The sequence below is a fragment of the Poecilia reticulata genome, linkage group LG10 (genome assembly GCF_000633615.1).
Source record: "Poecilia reticulata strain Guanapo linkage group LG10, Guppy_female_1.0+MT, whole genome shotgun sequence".
Lineage (NCBI taxonomy): Eukaryota > Metazoa > Chordata > Actinopteri > Cyprinodontiformes > Poeciliidae > Poecilia > Poecilia reticulata.
In genome coordinates, this window is record NC_024340.1 from 16110699 (window position 1) to 16116907 (window position 6209).

General features: G+C 35.3%; 1 protein-coding gene across 3 annotated transcripts in view; it reads right to left on the bottom strand.

The window, feature by feature from the left end:
- The window catches only part of drp2 (dystrophin related protein 2), a 253596-nt gene extending 247778 nt beyond the window's left edge, over positions 1-5818 (bottom strand). Inside the window, exon 1 of one of the 3 annotated variants that reach the window (XM_008420715.2) lies at positions 5516-5813. The gene's annotated coding sequence lies outside the window, so the exon portion shown is untranslated. Of the gene's footprint in view, positions 1-5515 lie in introns of all 3 variants that reach the window. The other 2 variants (XM_008420713.2, XM_017307074.1) reach the window with 2 other exon arrangements.
- Between the last annotated feature and the right edge of the window lie 391 nt (positions 5819-6209).

Sequence of the window (6209 nt, forward strand, 5' to 3'; positions counted from 1 at the left end):
AAAACCTGCTAATGGTTTTAGGGACACTGGGGCGGTCCACCGTGTTTTTGTGTTAAAAAATATTCAAGGTTTCACAAATTTGGAGCCGCACAGCTTCATAATTTAGAAATAATAGCTTGTGAGGCCAACAGGACGATGCAGGAACGCCTAGTTCAATGTGTCAACCATAAATGTCACTAAGTGGTGTATGAAAAAAAAAATCTTATTTAAAATAAATAAAGCTTAGCCTGGCAGGGGGCAAGTCCACCCTGGTGGCCCGCCAGGCTTATAATACACTGGAGCAAACCCTGTGGCACCATTAATATCTCCTTTTAAAAAGTTAATAACATGTTATACATTGTCTCTGTATAAATACACAAACAGTAAGTGGAAAATTCTCATCAAATTGAGTAAAAATACCTCCATTCCTACTGCTGAAGTGATTATTAGAACTATAACAACATTTGCTAGATGCTAATGTAATTAAATTAAGCATTGGCTTTATCAGTACTATAAAATAAATATTCCAAATATTTAATAATAGCTTCAAGTATTTGCTTTTGCTGCTCTGTTTGTACAGAATAACACAAAACAGCCGATAATTAGTGAAGCTTTCTGCTCAGTTAAGACTCTACAGTCCTTGGCTACGTTGACCCAAATACGATTTTATTCACCGAAACAATCCAGTTCATCTTCCACACAACAAATACTTTGGGGGTGTAAAGCATCAAGTCAGAAGGTTTTACAGGTTTTGAATCTCAAATCCTTAATATTCAGTAGAAATCAGATATTTACACACACTGTAAAAAAAATCTCATTACCTCACACATCAGGTTCAAATTATTATCAAGAATTTGAAATGATTCAGCAAACAATTGTGACCTTTAAGACTCCATCAACTCATTAAAATGACTTTTTTCTTGTAATTTTAGGATTTCTTTTGCTAATTTTATGACTATGTTCTCATAGTTAAACAAAGATTCCTGTAAACTGGCCCTTTAAACTTGAAAACAACTTTTTGAAAAAAAAAAAATTCTGTCATTTGTCTTTTATTTAAGAAAAGGAAGCAAGAAAAAAAATATTGATTAAAATCGAATCAGTTATGAAAAACCGTCTAATTTTTTTTGGCTTCTTGATTTTCCTCTGATGTCAAACAAAGCGGCAGCGTGTTTAAGGCGTTCCTTTAAAATGACTTTAATAATGTAAATTAACCCACTAACAGTTCATAAAACATATATCATAATCTAAACCTCCTTATTTTGTTCAAACAGTAACATTCATCTTGACTTTGAAGAAAGTAATTTAGAAAAATGCCCCAAAAAAACAAAAAATACCATGTCTCCATCATTCTGGCATTCAGAAAATAAGAAATTCAGTGAAAAGTTGAATCATATTTAATATCAGACATTGAGAAAGAAAAACAGTTATTTATATTTGTATACAGTGCATGTAAATAACTGGTTTTACTGCGTCTTGCCAATGGAAACCAGTACATGCTTAATCAGGGGAACAGAAACATAAAACTGCTTCAAGAAACTTGTGAAAAATGTGAAAGAAAAGCTGAAATATGAACGGCAGAACTCCCAGATGGAAAACCTAAACCGACGGTGATTTACTTTAATTTGCCAGCGGCTCCTTGGTGACATTCCAAATCAACATTTCTGAAGCAGAAACTGCAATTTACTGCAGATTATTCACAGTCAGAGACACCTGAGCGTTGCATGTTGCACGAGAGACGGAGTGACTGAAAGAGGTCACAGAAAAAGATCAGCAGCCGCTCGCAAGGATAAAAATAGCAAAAATGAAAACATAAACAGCTAAATGAATCCACTGTAATCAATAAAACTGATTACAAATACAAAATAATCAATATAAAACAGGCATTAAAAACACAAATCAGTCTAAGCAACCTAGTTAAGAAAAACAAGTGACACCAAGTTGTAACTGTGGTGTCTGTTTTTTTGTTATCTCTAATCTGAAACATGCAGCCTGCAGTTGGAAATAAATATATATTAAAAAAAATTTTAATGGAAAAATTACCAGAAGGGATGCAGAGGAAGAGGAGCAAGGACAATGGAGCATCTTCGTCATCCTGTTAGTCTCTTACAATTACATTTCACTGCTGACTGGAGCCTTGAGAAGCCCTCACTTCTGTCAAATCTTTTCTTTCTTCATGAAGACTTCACAGCGCGTCTCTCATTATTAACTATTATTAAACCCATCATGCTGGTTTCCTTTCTTCGCCCAGCGCTGGCTTTTGTTGCAGCTCTCCAGATCAAGAGATGGGCGATCCTGTCGTCTCCTGTCCTTCAGGAAGCGCTCGGAGAAACGATGGCGGCTCGTTTGAAAATACTCCAGTTTAAATAAACAAAACGTTAAACAGGTTCAGGTTTTCTTTTGGGTCTGACCTGCTGATTCTCGATTCTTCTAACCCTAAATAAAATGAAGGAATCACAGCAGTATCCCCATTTATGCATCAAACTTCATGTTCCTTATATCTATCGGACTTATAGTTAAGTACAAAAAGTCATGCATCACAGTAAATGCTGGTTTAGTGATGAGCATTTCATTTTATTCCATTTTTTAGTGTCTCACCAGACGAAAATCATCTGTTTTTTTTGGTGCATCTGTGGTTTTATTGTAGATTTATTCTCGCAATAAATCAATTAAATGAATAATAAATTAAAACAAGATCAATAATTTCCATTTGCATGATTTATCGTTTTTCTCTCCTTTAATGACAAAAAAGTTCAGTCTGGTCGTTTGGTTTTCAGCCAGCTCGTTTTTTAGCGGGACAATTTTGTCCAGAGAGACTTAATGATTAATTTTACTCGTTTCTGTTGTTTTGTTTTATTTATTTTGGATATTTTTATGTCTCCCAGTTCCAGTGTTAATCAGAATTTAAAGTTTTCAGAATGTTTTCTTGCATTATTATTATACAAACATCGTTGCATTACTTGAAAATGGTGTCAAAACGACAAGAAAATTGTTTATCGCAATAACTTTTGAACAATTTGTTAACCAGGTAAATTTGTCATCGTGTCACTCCTCAGTAGAACAGTGATGCGTTTTTGTGTTTTGTTTTTCTGGAGGATGAAAGGATTTAAAAAAAAATAATTTTAGCTAAAAAGTTTTGCTTCATTTGGTCCAAACTGTTCAACGTGTCCAGAGAAGTTTTAAAACCCACAACAAAAAATCCCATGATACGATTCTTAAAATCTTTTCTATTAAATACTACGGAATGAATGAAGTGACACATTTCTGCTCCTTCTCTTTATGTTGCTGTGCACTGCTGCTCAGATGGCTGAAAGAGTTTTTGTTGTTTGTTTTTTTTACCAGAAAGACAAATTTGGCTGCTTTTAAGCATCTTTGGTACCGAAACAAGCAGAGCAGTAAGGAGTAAAAAGTACATTTTATCAAGATAATGCTGCAGTTGTGACGCTATAACCTTGTGTGTCAACAACTCAAACTACATAAATAATAAAAGTAATTAAACCTGCGTTACTCAAACAGGAGAAAAAGAAATAATTTTCTGCACAAGAAGCACATTTACTTGAAAATGAACCTGAGTGTTTATTTGCTTAAGTCTACCCAGGAAAATCTAATTAACAATAAATAGAGCAGAGGGAATAATTGTAGCTTTTTTAGTCATAAATAAAAGCAGTCGAATCATCTTATACATTTCTGTCTAAATACCATGAAATATTCATGCTCAGGTTTATGATGCGTTGATAAAAGTGATTTTTTTTTGGTTTTTTGTTCATTCTAATGGGACATATGGCTTCCCACAAAGAGCAGCCTTCTGTCCAGAGCTTATAAAAAACAAATAAACAAACAAATTACATATCAGTTGTGCCTCGACTACCTTTCTAGAAAGAAAATACGCTGCAGCTGATCACACTCAACGTGCCTGAGCAACACTTTATGGCTTGAGATAAAGAGTTATTTTATTGTTTTAAGTTTCCTGAGAAGCATTTCTAGTTCAAAATCCAACATAAGTAAAACCACAAATAGACCCTTCCAAATACTCTATCGTTCAAAAATAAGATATTATAATGCCGAGTTAGCATATGAACCATCTTAAAATTATATGTGTCTAAGACTCTCATATTCTTAATCAATACATCACAATGAAAGCTTAACGCAATCCTTATCTTAATCTGGTTTAGAAGAATTAAAATGAAAGTGTGTCATATTTACAACACCATATAGGGTCATTATAGGTGGTAAAAAAAAAAAAAAGAGAGGAGTACATTTCTGCCAAAAAATTCCAGAATTTTTTAGGCACATTTCAGAAATTTTCTTTTAAAAAATAAAATAAAATTAAAAAAATGAAAACTTAAACATTTTTTCAGCTCCAAAAGCTGAATATTTTCTAGAAAAAAAAAAAAAAAACTCAGAAATTTTGTAGAAAAATATATTAAAATTTCAGAATTTGAAAAGCTGAAAACTGGTTTGAATTTTTTTTTTTTTTAGATAAATCTCAAAATATTTTTACAATTTTAGCTCAAAAAGTAGACATTTTTTTTAGAAAAAAACAGAATTTTTTTAGAGAAATCTAGTGAATTTTCTAGAAAAAAAAAAAGAAAATTACTTAGTTGGAAAAGTCAAGAATTTACAAGAAAAATCTCTGAAATTTTTACATTTTAGAAAAACTGGAAAATTCTGAGATCAATCTCAAAATGTCTGACTTTTTTGGCAGAAATGTACTCCGTACACTGTTTTTTATATACACAATATCCCTAATTCCCTGTCTTACATACTGAATAAAGATTGATGCAAGAGCATAAATTGCAGGCATCGTTTCAAATCATGGATCTCTATAAAGTTCTTACAACATTAAGATTGATGACAATATTAGGAGAAGAGCAAACGCAGCACAAGCACGTTCAGATCTTGTGTTTTAATTCCGGATTAGCATATAGGCTGTTCCTAATTTTACACCCACTGAAGCACGCAGGATTTACTTCACTCCCTGCAGATATTTTCCCCAAATTATCCCACTGCGCTGCAACGTGGAGACCTCAAAGGATTCTCGGGGGGCTTAAGACGCACGGCGTGTAATTGTAACCATAATTACTGTCGACATCCAGAGTTCAAATCCGACTCAACACACCTCAGTCTGTCATCGCACGTCAGTCTCCACCCAAATAAAGTATTGAGGCTTGAAAGGGAGCCACTGAAATGTGGCTTTTATCCCGCAGGAGAGCCAGAAAAAACCCACGAAACAAGTTCTCATCCAAAGAGAAGTGGGGAAACTCCATCTATGTTACAGAACCACACACACACACACACACACACACACACAGATGGGAGCTGTAGGCGTCTGAAGCCCCTCATGAAAACCAAACCATCATCCATCACACGTTGCTCGACTGATTCTTAGAAACCCACAGCTTCAAACTGGGACCAGTTTCACAAAAAAAAAAAAAACACACACACACACACGACAGCACCACGCTCCTCTGCTGCTCGGCTTCCACCAAAAAAAAAAACATCTCCAGCAGAAACCAATAAAACATCATATTAATCTTACCTCTGTTTCGCTCTCTCGTTTCCCCTCTGCCTGTGAGGAGGGTTTGCACACCGACCACCGCTCAGCTGGACGTGTTGGCGGAGACCCCAGTGAAATAATGTAGTCCCGGTCGAGGCATGAGGAAAGTGAGGAGAGCAGCAGCAGGAGGAGCGCGGCGCTGCACCGGCGGCTCCGACACTGACATATCAGAGCGATGCTTTCTGTATAAGGAGCCTCGGCTCAGTCACACAGAGGAGGTGTCAGAGCTGGATTTATCTCCTGGAGACAAACTCAACTCATGACAGCTTGGCTTTCGGTATTTTCTTCTGCCTTACTTTTAAATGTCTAAATACTAACTTTATTCTATTTTTTTTTTTTTATTTGCTCAGTAGATTGAGTCATCAATAAACTATTGCAACCATTAGCTTTGTGTACTTTTTCCATTAGCTCCGAGATTTCTCCTATTCAAATTGATTCCTTCCTTAGAATTTCTCCCGGACCAATCAGCGAACAGAAGTAGTCGTGAACGATGACGTAGATTTTCTGCACTGTAGCCAACCAGCAGTTTTAGCAATGACAAAACTTTTTTCCGTCCGTGTTGGCCACGCTGTCAAATGTTGAATTATCAACAACAGCCTTGTTCGGCTCATAAAATTTAAAACAAGAAGCAATAATTTCTCAAAAGCCAGAGCCAAGCCTGTCTGTGCAAAGCAAG